This window comes from Lygodium microphyllum, chromosome 18 (assembly GCF_053477565.2).
Source record: "Lygodium microphyllum isolate KBCC chromosome 18, Lygodium_microphyllum_v1.1.10, whole genome shotgun sequence".
NCBI classification, from domain to species: Eukaryota; Viridiplantae; Streptophyta; class Polypodiopsida; order Schizaeales; family Lygodiaceae; genus Lygodium; species Lygodium microphyllum.
In genome coordinates, this window is record NC_141152.1 from 66164642 (window position 1) to 66182213 (window position 17572).

General features: G+C 45.4%; 1 protein-coding gene across 1 annotated transcript in view; it reads right to left on the reverse strand.

Moving 5' to 3' along the window:
* LOC148020974 (uncharacterized) overlaps positions 1-17572 on the reverse strand; it is a 251506-nt gene that overhangs the window by 153966 nt on the left and 79968 nt on the right. The window contains exon 2 of the mRNA XM_087699486.1: positions 7215-7290. The gene's annotated coding sequence lies outside the window, so the exon portion shown is untranslated. The remainder of the gene's footprint in view (positions 1-7214; positions 7291-17572) is intronic.

The window sequence follows — 17572 nt, forward strand, 5'->3', positions numbered from 1 at the left end:
GTCATGCCATCGACTGACCTACAGGATACATATGTCACAATGACTCTCTCTCTAGGATTTGGACATAGATTGTTCACATTCTCTCTGGGAGATGGGGGAGATTAAGTGAGACTTTCTGAGCACATGAAAAGGAAGGCAGATGCCTTTCTTCATACTGGGGCTTCCAGCATCTTCTTCCACTTGGAGTCCCACATGATTTAGCATTACAGATGCCTTGATTGGCCACTTACTCAGCCTTCATATTAGACTTCTCTCTTTATTTGGATACATTTTTATATTGTCAAAGTTTTATGCTGGTCCTATTTTTGTAACTTTTGTTTTTGATAGTTTTTTTTTCTTTGGAAAAAAAGGTCCCTATGAACAACCATTCAAACTTCTTCATGGAGATGTTCTCTTGCTATTGCAGCCTTGTGGTTTCCTGTGTTGTCTTCTACCTGTCTGTGAGTTTGCTTGGTTGGCCAGAAGGCCCTTCATAAATATTTCTATTCTCTAATTCAAAATATTCCACAAACAAAAGACAAACCATAAAGTAGACCTGCTTGAATGATCAATTTATTATTTAGTTAACAGAGACAATCAAGCAATATCCAAAATGATGCTGCTTTGTGATTTTCTTTTTCTTTTCTCATAATTGTATATGTGGATGTGACCTTGTCTGGTTTTTTTTTTTTTTTTTTTTTCGCAAAAGGTAATTGTATTAATTACGAAAAAAAGTACATGATTACTTGATTACAAGATACATGAGGACAATCTAAGTCATCATGTGAAGAGATTCTAAGCACTACAAGTTACAACGTCGTGGCAAGGATGCAGAGGATTTCCTGATTACAGGATACACGAGGGCCCTATGCCAACATGTGGGGAAACCCCGTAGCAATGCACTGAAAAGGTTACACCAATCATGGCAACGACCCCGAGGCAATTGCCATATGCCACGGATGCAAATCCTCCCGAGGGAGCAGGTCGGAGTGTCGGATAATATCTAGCTGCCAATGCAAGAGCCCTTTAAGCCTGGCAATATGTCGGGGTACATTAGAGGCCGAATCAAAGAGAAAAGCATTGCGCGTGGTCCAAATGTGCCAGCATCCCCAATATCTGAAAAAGTGAAATAAGATCTTCTCATGCAACTGTGGCGGTGTAGGATACTTCGGGCGCACAAAAACCCAGTCGAAAGGAGTTAGCGAGGACCCGACCACCGCGCGCCAAATGTGCGACAAGAGCGACCAGATATTCTTGGCGAGCGGGCAAGAGAGAAAACGATGTCGGGCCGATTCCGCCGGTGTGGTACAGAAGAAACAATTGCCATTCGAGATGCAACGCTTGGCAAGGGCCGAGGCCAGAGGAAGACCACCAATCATCACCCGCCAAAGAAAAACCTTGCATTTGAAAGGCGTCTTATTTAGCCAGCCCTCCATCAGCGTTTTCTGCCACCATGACAGCGATTTCCGCAGTCCCCAAACAGTATTAGCTTTCTCTCCCAGCCATTGGTGATCTTGAACAAGAAGATGATACACCTGATTAGTAGAGGCCTTTTCCAGACTCAGGCGGCCTGCAAGGTCCCAGTCCTGCCAAGGGCGGTCCACAGTCAAGGCAGGAAAGGGTTGCCGACCCTGAAGTTCCGACGAAAGCTGCTCCCATAAATCACGGTATCCACGCGGGATCTTGAAGAGTCGCCGAGCAGTCCGAAAAGATACGAGGACATTGCGAGTGGCAAGGGTAGCATCCGCCACCGACGTCACACCTAAACGGGCCATGCGATTAAATCTCGGTCTGAGTTGATGTTTATCTTCCCATGAAAGGAGTCTCGATACTGCCAACAATTCCAGCTGAAAGGAGTTAGTCTGCAAGCGGTCCCCTGCTGGGTGCCAACGGGCCTTTTGGAGCACCACTTTCCACGAGCCGACCAAGTGCAGTAACAAAGAGGAAGAGGGACTGGAAACACGAGAGTCCGCATTAAGGACATGCCACCAGGAGGCCCGAAGCCGTGTGTTACCATGGCGGAGCCCGCTGTCCTCAAGAAAATAGCGGGCTATGATGGTCCATGGGTGATGGTCCACACACATGGCACGAAAAAGGGACCAGCGGAGAGCTAACATATGAGTGTGTGCATCCAAAATAGCTCCTCCACCCATGCGCTTAGGGGTACATGCGTGTGACCATGAAATCCAGGAAATGCCGGCCTGCAGTGAATCCTTCTTCCACAACATGAAACGAATGGGATGCGTGAGGGCCTTCAAAGTAGTAGGCGTCCATGGCAGCAAAGGCAGGAAATAGGTAAGCATCGGAAGCATGATTGTCTGGGCCACTTTGAGGCGGACATGGAATGGCCACGCTTGTGACTTCCAATACATAAACTTCGCCGCCAGTTTTTGTGAAATCCAGTCCAGCAGGTCTTTTGGCCGTACATCCACCCCCAATGGGTATCCAAGATGCCTGACAATGGAGCCACGGGAAACCACCTGGCCTTGCCAGCCTAAGGACTGCAAATCAGGCTCCGTACAACTGAGGATGGCTGACTTAAGGGCATTGATGCGAAGGCCAGAGGCCTGACCAAAGAGTGTCCAAACATCTAATGCCCTGCGAATGTTGTCCCTATCCGCCTGCAAGATCATAAAGGTATCGTCAGCCAAAGATTGGCTAACGAAGTGCTAACCCAACGGAAGAGACAGCCCGGCCAGCTGAGCAGATGCTGCCATGGAGGATAACATTGAAAGGACCGGGTGAGTCGCCAGGGCAAAAAAGAGCGGGCTCAAAGGACAACCCTGTCTGACTGAGCGCGCAAGGACAAATGGCTCTGTAACTCCACCATTAAGCATAACTCTGGAGGAAGCCTCAGCACTAATGGTGTAGATCAGTCGGGACATGCGGATACCAAAGCCCATAGCCGACATGAGGTCTGCAATGAACGACCAGTCCACATAATCAAATGCCTTTTCCAAGTCCAATTGGATCAATACCACTTGCTGACCGGAGTGCCGTGCATAGTCAATCGCCATTTGCACATTTAAGATATTATGCAGAATGTTGCGGCCCTTAATGAAGCCATATTGGAGAGGATGCACAATAGCTGGAAGGTGCTTGTGAAGCCGATTCGCCAGCACTTTGGAGTAGATTTTATACATGGAGCCCATCAAAGAGATTGGTCTCCAGTGTTGCAACTTTGACGGCGAAGGGACCTTTGGAATTAGTTTGATAAGGCCTTCTTTCCATGAGGAGGGCATGACCCCCGTTTCCCACACTTGCTGAAACATGGCCACCAATGGCTTCACCAACTGCGTGGCCGAGGTCTGAAAGAATTCATTAGTGAGACCATCCCAGCCAGGACTTTTGTCATTCGACAAGTGCAACAAAACGTCCATAACCTCTTCCTCGCAAATATTCGTCTCCAAAGCGGCTTGCATATCAAGTGGAACCTGCTGGCGGACCAGTTGATAGAAGACCGAACGGGCATGCGTAACCTGGGTAGAAGGCGAGGAAGAGGAACCAAGGAGTTCCATAAAATAGTTTCTGCACATAGTGACAATGGTTTGCGGATCCGTGACCATGCGACCTTCCGAATCCTGGAGTCTGGTCATATTTTCGCGAGCTGGAGACGCATGCAAGGCGCGAAAGAACTTATGAGACTGGCAGGCGCTGTCTTGCATTGTGTCCGTCAAGTTGTGCAGCTTGGCCTGTTGATAAGATTTCAACTGAAACACTTGAAGAAGATGGGCCAACCGCCTCTCCAGAGACAGCAGAAAATCATCATCAGGGGAATCCAGGAGCAAGGAAGGGACCAACGCCAACAGGTCTTCTGCTGCATGTCGACGCCGGCGACAAAGTGAGGCATGATGGATCCCATACTGGCGAGCAACTCGCTGCACATTGGAGAGCAGTCGTGCAAATGAAGGCAAGCCCTCCGAGGCGAAGTCCAATAAGAACCTCTCAATCAGCTGCTGCATATAGCCCTGGAAAATTGAATGCTTCAAATAAGAGGAGTTGAAACGTAAAGGGAGCCTATCCAAGAATTGCAGAAAAGGTGCAATAGAGAGTGCTCGCATCTCAAGCTGGCGGGGGAAATGGTCCGACAACGCATATTGCCGCAAGACCTTCATCTCCAGCATCTCGGGAAGAAAATCATCGCCCTGCATGATATATATTCTGTCCAGTCGCGACCAGGTAGTTGCATATTGTGCGGAATGAAAAGTAAACCCTGAAAAAGAAGGGTGAAGCCACGACCAAAGATCTTGCTTGAGCACGTGCAAAGCAAAGGAATTCCACACCCGGCTTTCCGGCGTATCCATTACCGAATGCCCTGAAGTGGACTGTGAAGAGTCAACACACATATTGAAATCGCCCATCAAGAACCCCCTTCGGCCGAGTGACATGGAGCCTTGCAAAGTGGACCAAAGATCCCGTCGGGATGCGGGATCATTCGGAGCATAGAGGCCCAACAGCCATAAAATCTCTCCTTCAAATAAGACTTCGATCACCAGAAACCGGCCCTGCACATCATTTTTAACAAGGACAGGCTGATATTTCTCATGGACAATCATCAGCACGCCCGAATAGTGCGAAGCATGAGTCCCTGCATAAAACAGACGAAATCCATGACAATCTATCACTTTCCCTGCTTCACCGTGACTTTTGTGCTCAACTGCACACAATACATCCCACTGATTCTCGTGCAAGACGGTCCACATGGCATGTTGCTTATGGTGAGAGCAAATGCCTCGCACATTCCACATGGCTATCTTCATGTATTCTCAAAGAAGGAAGTCAGGAACGAGGCGCCTGCTGCCTCGATTTCACCTTTTCCGCGAGAGCATCCAGGACACCCTCATCCAGAAAATCAGCCAATACAGCGAAAGAATTCTGGCGACCTGCTTTGGAGGTAGAAGGGAAATCCACTACCTTGGGAGAGGGGCGGGGATAACGCCGATCCCAGGGTGTAATAACATTTCCTTTGGCATCGAACGCCAGCTTGGCAGGTGGGCCTCTGGGGCCGTCGGTATAGGCTCTCCTTGGAGACTGATTGCGAGGGCCCGACGGGGCCGTAGGACGCGCAGCCTGCTGTGGAGTGGGCATGTCTTTCCGGCGCGTATACGTGCGCACGGAATCCTGGGAAGCGGGAGGCCCAGGATCTGCCAGGCCTGCATCCAACTTTTTACCTTTTTTAGGACGTGCCTCAATCCAATCAGTGCGACCGGAATCCACACTCAAGACCTGTTGTTTGCCTTTATCCATGACATGAGGAGACTGAAGAGCTTCCTGGGGCGTGGCATCAAGCACCATGTCGTCCTTGGGCAGCGCAACCTGCGCATCCTCCGAAGACGTCTGCTTTTCAGGGCATTCAGCCATGAAATGCCCCAGTTTTCCACATGAAAAGCAGTGGCCCGCAAAGTTGCCCCATTTTAAGCGAAAATACAAAGGATGCATGCCCGAACAATTGAGGCGAAGCCACGCGGGCCTTTTCCTGGCCGTGTCCCAGAGCATGCATAAACGGTTGCGGTTCATGGCCCTGAGGCTTGGGGGAACCAACACTGTTCCCACAGCTGCCATCGCATCCTTCAACATGGGTCAATAGACCGCCGGACAGTTTTCCACCTCCACCCACACCGGGCATTCGCGTTGAAGCAGACGCTGGAAGTCGGCCATGGGGCGCCATGGCACAACATGAACCAAGCGGCGATCAAAGAATTGCGGCAACTTGGACAGGAGCTCAGCGCGATGGGTTTCTGATTTCAGCAGGACCTCATAAAACCCGCGAGGTCCAAGGAAGATCTCCTTAACCGACTCCCCTTGCAAGAGATGGTGCAACCACTGGCGAATGTGCGAAAGCACTGGGATCCTGCCAGTGAAGAAAAGTATAACGGCACGGTCATAGAACACCGAGAAGGATCGCAAGACTGATTTGGGGTCGACCGTGGCTTCCAGCACATCATCCGTTCCCGCAACAGAAAAAGATTCGGTATTATGCTGGACATAATCACCAAGCAGAGTATTGGCGAAGTCCAGCAAATGTTCCCAGTCAATTTCCTGCGAATCCACAGGATCAGAGGCCACTTGCGCATAGGAGCGTTCCGGAGGGCTCATTGGCTCATCAGGCGTATGCTTGGAGCGTTTGCCGGCAGGCGGTTGTTCAGAAGTCGGCGGTAACTCCTCCGTGCATGGCACCATATCTTCCGGCTCCTCTGCATCGGAATCAGGGCCAAGGGCTGCCACCGTCCGGTCAAGAAAGTCCAAATCCAGGCCAGCCCTACTGCTGTCTTCACACGCGTCCTGTCAGCCTGAGTCGTGGCCTGTCCCACGAGCGCGTGTGGCAGGGCGCAACCCTAACGGTGCACGGGCCTGAGGGTGGGGCACAGGTCTGGCAGTCGACGGCAGCACGGGATAGTCGAGGGCGCAGGGCAGGGGCCTCGCCAGCAGAAACCCTAAAACTCAGAGGGCAAACGAACAAAAACGGGTGCAGAGCTCACCACGCAGGCGGGCGACAACAGGGTGGGGGCCGCTGGCGATGGGCCGACCAGCAGCGGGGCGAAGGACCCAGCTGCGCCCGACGGAACAGGACGCCAGGGGCAGCCGCGGCCAACGGGGCGTCAGGGGCGGGCAATGGGTGACAGGCCTGCAGGCGACGGGCAGTTGCAGGCTCAGGCAACAGGCGACGGGCGCAGACGACGGGCGCAGACGACGGGCGACGGGCAACAGGCGACGGGCGACGGGCGCAGACGACGGGCGCAGACGACGGGCGACGGGCAACAGGCGACGGGCGACGGGCGAACCTGGGCGGCGACGGGCACAGACGACGGGCGTACCTGGCTATGGCGGCGACGGGCGCAGACGACGGGCGAACCTGGCTATGGCGGCCCGACAGACGACGCGCTCCCCGACCACCATGCGAACTCTTCTCTCTCTCTCTCTAAGCCTTCTCTCTCCCGAGAAAAACCACCTTGTCTGGTTTTTTATCTCCCAAGTCGCCCTATCCACCAGTCATTCAAAATGAATTACCAAAAAGACCCAGACAAAAGACAGTTATAAAATAGGATTCATCTGAGCAATAATGCTCAATAACTTATTTTTACTATATCCAAATAGGACACTTTGTACCTTGTAGAGTTTAGCATCACCAAGCTCAAGTCTTGCATTGTGTTTCAATATTAGCATAAAGAAAACAGTAAACTTGAAGAGCGCAATACACGTAAAAGTTGATCACTTTATGTTATTCTTATTCTTACGTTTGAAGGCAACAACAGCACAATGCTTGTGAGGTGCAGCAGCTAATCTCTGTAACAGTGGCTGTCTCAAGGGATCCTACAAAAATGGGAAACATGTAAAAATGGTGATGGAAACTCTTTACTAGGCCCGATCAAAATACAACTATTTTTTATCCCATGGCATCATCTTACAATAAAAGGTAGACTTTCTTTGCCAGGATGAGACCTTACAACTTTGGACCAAAACATATGAACAGATCATATCAAATATTAAATAAGATTGTTTCAAAGTATCAACCAAGGATAGCACATTTCTGAATGATCACTCAAAGAAGTAGAAGTGAAGAATAACTAAAGCCCATCCCTTAAGAATAGTAACATCAATAAGTAGAGCTACTAGTTTCCTCGAAATTTTGCATGTCTGAGAAACATTGATTAAAGTTGAGGGAAGTTTCATACACATGTAGTATGCTTACCAAAAACCCAAAGAAATGAAGAGTAGAAGTTGTAAAATCTATCAACTCCTTATTCATATAAAGCTAAAATCTCCTCCTAATCAGATTTTTGTCTCTTCCCCCAAGCTTATCATGAAGGATAATCCACATGCCTGAAGTTTGAAGAATTAGCTACTATGGTCTTACGAGAAGAATAGTCTAGGAAAAACAAATATAATATGCATGTGCCAAACCAAGATTTTATTGCTGATCAAAGAGGTAAGGAAAGACCTCATCTAACAACTTCAGAAAGGGAGCTACATCCGCTAGCTCCAAGAAAACTGGTAAGGATGTCAAAAGCCTAAGAAGAAAGCCAAGTGTTAGTGTTGCAGGGAAGCAAGTCATTTCATTAAAGAATGCCCAAAGTTGGCACAGGAGGCAGGATGTGTATGTGTCACTTGTGGACCTATATGTTTGGTACTTTAATAGTAATGCTAACAAGCATATCACTTCTAAACATGAGATGTTCTCACAATGGAAGGACATTGATCGAGCTCTTATTGTTTCAAGAGCTTCCACTCTCTCTACAGCTCTAGCTACCTCCCACATAGCTGGCTTGTACTTAGCTCTGAACCAACTATGCTCTTTCCACAAACTTCTACAAGGAATACAGTCATGTGTGCCAAAGACTCATCTTTTCATGTTAAGGAAGGTGGAAAGATTATTCTTATTCAGGTAGACAAGCTCATTGAGCTCACATCATGCAAGAGTAAGATTTTGAGATAAGGGACAGAAAGGTAAAGTTCAACATTAAGACAATTTCCTTAGTCAAACATCTATAGTTTTTAAGTTAGTTTCATGCAACCACAATCAAATATCTATAGTTTGTAGGTTTAGTTTCATGCAACTAGCTAGTGGCATATATCAGTAAGTTAGGCGCTTCTATGAACATGATGCTTCACATGTTAAAAAAGGTCATGTTCCAAAAAGGCCATGAAAAGAACATTAGGAGCTTCAATGAGCACGATACTTCATATGTTGAAATAAGTCATTGTTTTCCTCAAAAGGGCATCAAAACAAAGTTAGGTGCTCCTATGAGCATGAAGCTTCATATGTTGAAACAAGTCATGATTTTGTTCCAAAAGGGCATCAAAACTAGATGTGCAAATTAAAGAAATCATTATATGGCTTGGACCAATCTTCTCATCCTTTGTATGAGAAGAAAAATGCATACTTGATTGTACATGGTTTGCAATCGTCCAAATGACCACATAAGAGTATCCTCTACATCAAGAGGAATGGTGATGTATTATTACAAATAAGTTTTTTGTGGCTTGCTCAGCTAAATGAGAAACCTTTTTCCAATTTAAAGGTTGAATTGCACTTGGGCATTCAGTTCTGGTAGAGCGATGATGGAGGCATTGCTTTATTCCATTGTGACATCACTATGGATAGTTGGACTTAACAACTGCAAACATCTTGCTACAACGATGGAGATAAGTTTACATCTTAGCATCGATGATGCCAAAGCTTTCTTTGAATGGTACTCTATGGGAAAGTTGTGGATGCCCCATCTTTGTATATATTCTAAAGCTGTACTTTCAATTTTATTTAGCCCAAGAAAAGAGTGATACACCTCAAAAGAAATCCCTAACGTAAAATACTAAGTAAAAAACAAGGCCTCTAAGGGACAACTAAGTACATCATAAACACAATGGTTGGCGCGAACAAGCAATCCAATGGGCTGTAGTACCAAGCCATATGTGTTGCCACGCAGTAAAAGGTGCCAAAGTCCAATGTCTACATAAAAGCATTTCCTCCTTCTAACCATTCCTTCATCCTCTTCACCAATGCAAGCCCCACTTCATTTTTCGCTAAGGCTATTCAGATGCTCAAGTTCACTACAACTACAAAGCTTGAAACTAGAGACATAGTTGCAGCCCTAGAGGCTGTTAAGGTAAAAATGCATTATATGCTGATTAGCCACGTTAAACAGCCCCAAAACAAGATTAATTAATTAAATTATCAAACTTTCATTAAAAGAAATGTGTTCCTACAATGTGTTTGTCCCATAATCCAAACCCTAGTTTGGGAGGACCCAACCATCTATAAATAGATAGGCTGCCTACCACTCAGTCTCAATCTCATTTTTGCAACTTGCAGGTGTCTTCTCTCTGCTGTCCACACCCAGTTCACAGATGATATCTCAGTTTGAGCTGCTTCCCATTGTTTCCTATCATCAGGCACCTAGTGTCCAGCCTAACTACTGCTGTTCTTGAATATTCTCAGTCTTCCAACTTGCTGTCCTGCCAGGAGATTGCTGTCTGCACCCTGATCTGCTGCTGCCTGCTGCCATGTGGGCTTCCATGTTATTGGAGATGCCCTGACCTATCACGTCATCAGATTGCTACATTTGACAGTTTTGCTGCATCACCTAGCTGTCACATCATCAGTACTTACTGTGTTTGCTGTTCTCTACACTAACTGCCTGTCTCCGACCTTCAAGAGGATTGCATTTGGTGCTGCTACTAGACTTCCTAGGAGGCTACCTACTGCATTTCAAGCTCCATCGAAGTACGACACACTCTTCTCCTCATACTCTCTACCCCGGTCTAGAGACACAGGAGTTTGGGGGTCAATATTTCACCTAGCACAAAAACATCAACTATAGATGGAAGATGACATCAAACACTTCCACACCTACTAGATCTCCAAAGGAGCCTTTGTCGAGAACCGAGCAAGAGTGGATTCCACAACCTACCCCACAAGGTTCCAACATGGGTGGAGATACTTCCGACTACCTTGGAGAAACCCTCCCTTATCCTATTCAAACTAGGAGTTGCAGCTGATCATCACTCACTAAGCCAAGAAGATCAAAGAGCTTGACAAAAGAATAATAGTTCAAGAACTACTACTCAATGAAGATATATATGATTATTTCTCATTAGATATTGGACATAAATTTGAGCTGTTGTAGGGATGTCAAGACCTCCATCACTACCATGATCTTTGGGGCAAAGTCTTTGGACTTTCGCAGGACCACAAATCCTTTCCTATCCTAGATTCTAATAATCCCTAGTAAGATTGGAACCTTGTAGGGCATTTGAGTGTTGAGTCTTCTTCGATTAATCATATTTATCACCTCATGGTCAGAGGTCGCTCCTCATGGTCAACCACCAAAGCCAATGCGCTTTGGGGATCGCACAAATCTTAATGTTAAGCCTGGTGGAAATTGATAGTGATGAAGTAATGGATCAACAAGACGCCATTTAGATTTAAGATATTCATTTGGAAATTCTAGTGGGTGGTCGCATGCTAGTGGGTGGTCTTCCCCTTGCATCAACTCATCACCACATGGGTATTTCCAATGGGAATTGTTTCTTTATACCACTAAAATTGAGTCTTCCCGCCATAGATTCATCTCATGTTCTTTTTCTTGGAAGCTTTGGGCCCTCCTTTCTGGCATTTGGCATGCACTAGTGGGGACTAGGATACATCCTTTTGATTGGGTCTTTGGCAATGCTAAATTTATGGTGCAATGCAACCTCATATGAAGATTCTATTCCACTTCCTCATATTTTGGGTTTGTTAGCACTTCCTCACACTTGTACAAAAGTGAGGGCAGGGTTACTGAAGAGACCGCTCAACACCAAGAAACTAAATCATTTCTAAAAGCTAGAAAGTGAGCACAACACAACCTTAGCATACACAACATCCTCCTCAACCTTGTCTGAGGCACTAGAAACATTTTAGTAAACATAATTACCCAATTGAGTGTTGGAAAATTCAAGCAAGTGCTCCCAGTACGACCCTTGGGAGTCCTCAAAGATGGTGGCCACTTGCGCATAAGAGCGGACACGAGTATGCACCAGAGTGAATGCCTTTGCAAAGCCCATAGCTTCTTCCAAATCATATTTAGAATGTTTGCTTACATTGGTTAGCCGAACAAGGTATCATTTCTTTTTGCAAGAAACTATTTCTTTTCATCATCATCTGAGAAATCCCGTCCCAAGCATACCATCCTATTCAACATCGGCCTTTGTTCCTTTTAGCCTTATCTCAGAAGAGAAGCTTTGAAACAACCAACACTTCCACTCTCAGAGTGTTTGCTACCTCCCAATGCGAAGGTGGGTGCCATGATGATTTAACAAGGAGTGATCTCTAAGAGTGGACTATGATTCAACAATATGGAAGACTTAAGATGGAAAGGCTGTTCAGGATTAACCACGTGCCACCATGAGGCAGAAATCCTGGTGTTCCCATGCTTAATACCTTGAAACTCAAGAAAAAACTAGGCAATCAAAGACCAAGGTTGCCTACCCTCGCACGAAGCCTAGAACAATGACCAATGGAGAGCAATCATATGTGTCTCCTAGTCCAAAAGAGTCCCACCACCCATTCTTTTGCAAGTGCAAACAAGGTGCCACGAGATCCAAGTGATACCCATCTGTGTAGAATCTTTTTTCCAAAGCAAAAACCGGATGGGTTGAGTAATTTGCCATAAATGAGACTTCATCCAAGGGAGCAAGGGAAGGTAATATGAAACCATTGGTATGATAATTGTCTACACTATTTTTAACCTTACGTGAAAAGGTCGAGCTTGCGATTTTCAATACACAAACTTATCCATAATGCACGAGGAGATCCAATCCATTAGCACCTTAGGCAAAAACTACACCCCCAAAGGATAGCCCAAATGCCTGAAAACAATGCCTCTAAGCACCACCTGACCTTGCCAACCCAAGGCTCGGAGATCACTCTTAGTGCAACTGATAAGGGCTGATTTAGATGCACTAATGTAGGACCCCAAGGCAAGGGAAAATAAGTCCCATGTGGCCATTGCTCTTCATATATTGTCCGGATCAACCTTAAGAAACATGAAAGTGTCATCCGCAAAGGCTTAACCCACCAACTATTCCTGTGAAGGGAGAGAGAGTCCAACCACCTCACCATTAGCTACTAGACAAGACAACATCGTCAGAATGGGATCAGTGGCCAAGGCAAAGAGCAAAGGACTCAGCAGGAAACCTTGCCTAACCGATCGACAAAGGGAAAAGGGTGTCATGAAATCACCATTAAGCAAAACTTTTGAAGAGGAATCCACACTGAGAGTATTGATAAGACTAGACATTCTTGGACCAAATTCCATGCCTTGCATCAGCTGACCCAACATGGGCCACTCCAAATGGTCAAAGGCTTTTTCAAGGTCCAACTAAGCCATCACCATTTCTTATTTCATGTAGCAAGCATAATCTATCCCCACTTGGACATTCAAGATGTTGTGCAGAATATTTCTCCCTTTGATGAATCCATACTAGGCAAGGCAAATAATGTGCGGAAGGTATTCATGCAATGTATTATCCAAGACTTTGGTAAAGATATTGTACACAGATCCCATCAAAGAGATTGGTCACCAATGCTTCAAGACTAAGGGGGATGGCACTTTAGGGATCAATTTAATCAGACCCTCCTTCCAAGAGGGTAGCATGTGTACAATCGTCCAAACCTGCTAGCATAAGGCTCTCAAAGGTGCAACCAAGTGAGTGGCCTATATCTCAAAGAGCTCATTGGTGATACCATCCCACCACAGGCTCTCATCTTTAGGCAAATGCAACACGACAACCATGACCTCATCTTGTGTGATGTCCATGTCCGAATAGTCAACAACGTCCAGTGTGGGACTTAATCTTTAACCAGGTCACAAAACAATGAACAGGTTGCACCAATTGCATGAGAAATAGAGGGTTGGGAATCGCCATCCAAGAAAGTCCATGAAATAGATTCTGCACATTTGCACAATTGCTTGCGGATCTGTGACCATTTCACCATCGGAGTTGTTGAGGCGGTGGGCCACATTTTCCCTAGCAACGGATGCATGCAAGCCCCAATAAAACTTGTGGAACTGACAATTACTGTCCCACAGTCCCTCTGATAGGGCAGCAAGTTTGGCCTGCTAGTATGATCTCTTTTGAAAAGTATCAACAAGTTGTGCCAATCTTGTGAAGATGGAACACAAAAGAGAATCTTGTGGCAAATCCATCAAAACAGAGTGTGTCAGAGCTAAGAGTTGCTTGGCAGTTTGCAACCTTTGCCTGAGCAAGGTAGCATAATGTATTCCATATTGTCTAGCAACAATTTCCCCTTTGCATATCAACTAATCAAGGGAAGCTACCCCTTGGAACGGAAGATCCAATGAAAATTAATGCAAAAACTATTGTATAGCCATTAAATATTCCATGCAGGAGAAAGGAGGATTTGAAACACAAAGGCAACTTGCTCAAAAGGGCTCGAAAGGGATCAATAGGATGCATATGCATCTCAAATACTACGGGGAAGTGATCAAAGAGAACATAACCTTGCAAAACCTTGATTTCCAAAACCTCTGGCAAAAAGGAATCATCATGCAGCATAATGTAGATCTAATCCAGGCGGCTCCAAGTTTCCACGTGTAGCCATGGTCTAGGGGAGATAACCAAGACTAGAGATCATGTTTCAAAACTGCTGAAGCAAAAGCATTCCAATCTTGGCATTTCGAGCCATCTATGAGTCCATGTTTGGAAGTAGAATGCAATGGGTCAGCACACATTGAAATCACCCATGATAAATCCAGATCTTCCAAGGGAGAGGCATGCTCTCAACTGGCACCATAACTCACGATGACTAGGAACATCATTAGGAGCATAGAGGCCCATCAGCCATAGCACTTCCCCATCATAAGTAATTTCTACAACTATGAATCTACCTGATACATCTCTCTCGATTACTACTGGCTGAAATTTCTCTAAGACAATTAGCAACACATTGGAATGGGTTTCCATAGAAACACCAGCAAAGAAAAGCTTGAAGCCATGATAGTGTAGGGTCCTTCTTGCTTCTTTATGACTCTTATGCTCCGTCACACACAAAGCATCCAAGGTATTAGAGTGAAAGGTTTGCCACATAGCATGCTTCTTGCCACATGAACAAATACCCAGAACATTCCATGTAGCAAGCTCCTGTCAAGCCTTAGAATTAGAGGTTTCCTTCTGCTCAAAGGTGTAACACTAGCACCTTGGGACAAAGGCTTGTCCTTACAACGTGCATAGGTGTGCATGACATTCTATGTATCCTCTAAGGATCCAATGTTCTAAATGTCATTTGACTTTTTGCCCTTTTTTGACTACACCTCTTGCTAGCAATGGGCACCATCAATGAGAGGTGGAAGCATTTGTTTTCCTTTGCCCAAATTCTCCCCAACGGGTTGGGCATCTATATCCATATGCAAGATAGAACCATCTTGTTGTACAACAAAAGCATCATTTTCATGTCTTGTCTCCTCTTTGCTTTAAGTACATGTTGCCATAAAGTGACCCAATTGTCCACAATTGAAGCAATGTCTCGCAAAGGCTCTCCATTTGAGACAGAAGTGCAAAGTATGCATGCTAGGGGAATTCACCCATAGCCAAGTGAGATGCTTGTGAGAGGTACTCCACATTATGCACATTCTACTTCTATTAATTGCTGGAGTACTTGGGGTACCAACACTTTACCAATCTTAGTCATAGCATCAAGCAAAAGGGGCCATACCTGGCTCAGCAACCCTCCACTTCCACCCACACCAAACATTCTTGCTTTAGCAGTTCTATGAAATATGTCACTCGCGGCCATGGGACATTATGCTCCAATTTGCAATCATAAAGCAATGGCAGCTTGCTTAAAAACACATCACGCTAATGAGGGGATCGGAGCAAGACCCCATAAAACCCCCTTGAGCCCACAAAAATGTCCTCCACGCAATCCTCTTGCACAACACTAATCAACCATGAGCGTACGGAAGACATTATAGGAATTCTAGTATTAAAGAGCAAGATGATCGCTTTTTCATGGAAGGAAGAGGACAAACACAACACCTTCCTTGTATCCACAATAGTAACAATAACATCACTCTCTTCAAAGTCACTGCAATTATCCTAATTATGTTGCACATACTCCCCAAGTAACATATTGGAAATTTCCAAAAGGTGCTCCCAATCCAAGTCTTGGGAGTCATATGACTATCTTTCTGCTTGAACATAGGACAAAGTGTGATCCATCTCCAAAGCACAAGACAATGCATTTGTCCCTCCAAGCCTGCAAATCATTTTCTGTACAAGAGAGCAGGTGGATTTCTAAGCGTTAATATGAAGTCTTGATACCATAGCAAAAAGTTTCCATGCTACCATTTCCCGATCAATATTCGAGCGATCTACCTTAAGAAATATAAAGGAAACATCTGCCAAAGATTGACCCACAAGTTGGGCCCCACTAGGAAGAGAGACAAACCAACAATCTCACCTTCATTGGCCAACTTATCCAAAAAGTAAAGCATTAGGTGAGAGACTAATGCAAACAACAAAGGGCTGAGAGGGCAGCCTTGCCGAAGGGACCCGAGATAAGGCAAGTTCATCAGTGATCCCTCCATTAAGTGCAATACGGGCCACTGTCCCCTGACTAATAGTATCCGCAAGAGAAACCATACATGGCCCAAACCCCATGGTGAACATAAGTTGCTTCAAAAAAGACCAGCTTACATGATCAAATGCCTTTTCAATATCAACCTGGAGCATAACAATGTGGTGGCCTGAAGCTTTTGCAAAGTCAATCCCCAGTTGAACATTCAAAATGTTGTGCATTATATTCCAACCCTTAATGAAACCATATTGACATGAATGAACCAAATGCGGAAATACTTTATACAATCTGTTGGCAATGATTTTTTAGAAGATTTTGTATAAACAACACATAACAGAAATGGGTCTCCATTGTTTCAAAGAGGTAGGAAAGGCAACCTTAGGCAATAACCGAATGTCTACAATCTTCTAGTCCAAAGGCATGACACCAAAATTCCAAACTTGCTGACATAGGCGAGTCAACGAATCCTTAACTTGTTCAACATTGACTGAAAACAACTCATTAGGAAGCCCATCCCAACCAAGGCTTTTCCTTCTAGGCAAATGGGACAGCACCTCTTCCACTTCATCCTCCGAAATATCAGCCTCCATTAAGCCTACCCATTCTGTCTAAACCTAATTACTAACCAGATCACAAATGCGTCTGCAAGCTAAGTGTACAGCATCACAAAGAATCTCTTGAGGGCCCAACAATGATTTATAAAAATCTACACACATCTGAATGATGATCTGTCACCATAGCACCTTGCTCATTTTTCAAACGCACAATATTTTCCCGAGCGTATTTCTAATGTAATTGAGCAATAAATTCATGAAATTGACAGTTATTGTCATGCAAAGCTTCTGCTGTGGACAGCAATTTGTATTTAGCATATTCCTCTTCCTGTAGGGATTGAACTTTCAACCATTCAATGCATGTAATTAAGTCATTAGTGGTATCCCCCAACTGACATAGAGACAACAAATGGGCCAACAAAGATTCTGCATGCTTCAATTCAGCACGTAAAAAGGAAGCATGCTGAATACCATACTGTCGGGATAACGAACGCGCATTATCCCTAAAAACAGCCCATGCTTCCATCCCTTCTAATAGGACCCTAGAACGAAAGGAATCAATTAATTGCTGAATACATTCCAGAAAATGATTTTGCAACAGAAAGGATTGATTGAAATGAATAGGCAAACGAGCCAAGAGAGCCAGGCATTAAACGTTCGTGTGTCATTTCCAAAATCAAAGGATAATGATCAAACAAGACATGCTGTGGCTCTACCCACATATCAATGACTGCAGGGCGATAAGAACCACTTTGACAAGTATAAATCCTGTCGAGTCTGGCCCATGTGCTTGGATACTGAAGAGAACGATAAGTATATCCTGACTGAGATAGATGCATCCAAGACCACATGTCTTGTTTCAAAGACACAGTTGCTAGAGCATCCCAAGCCTATCGCTCAGGACCATCCATAACCAAGTGCTGTGAAGTCATCTAATCCAACGATATACAGGCGTTAAGAT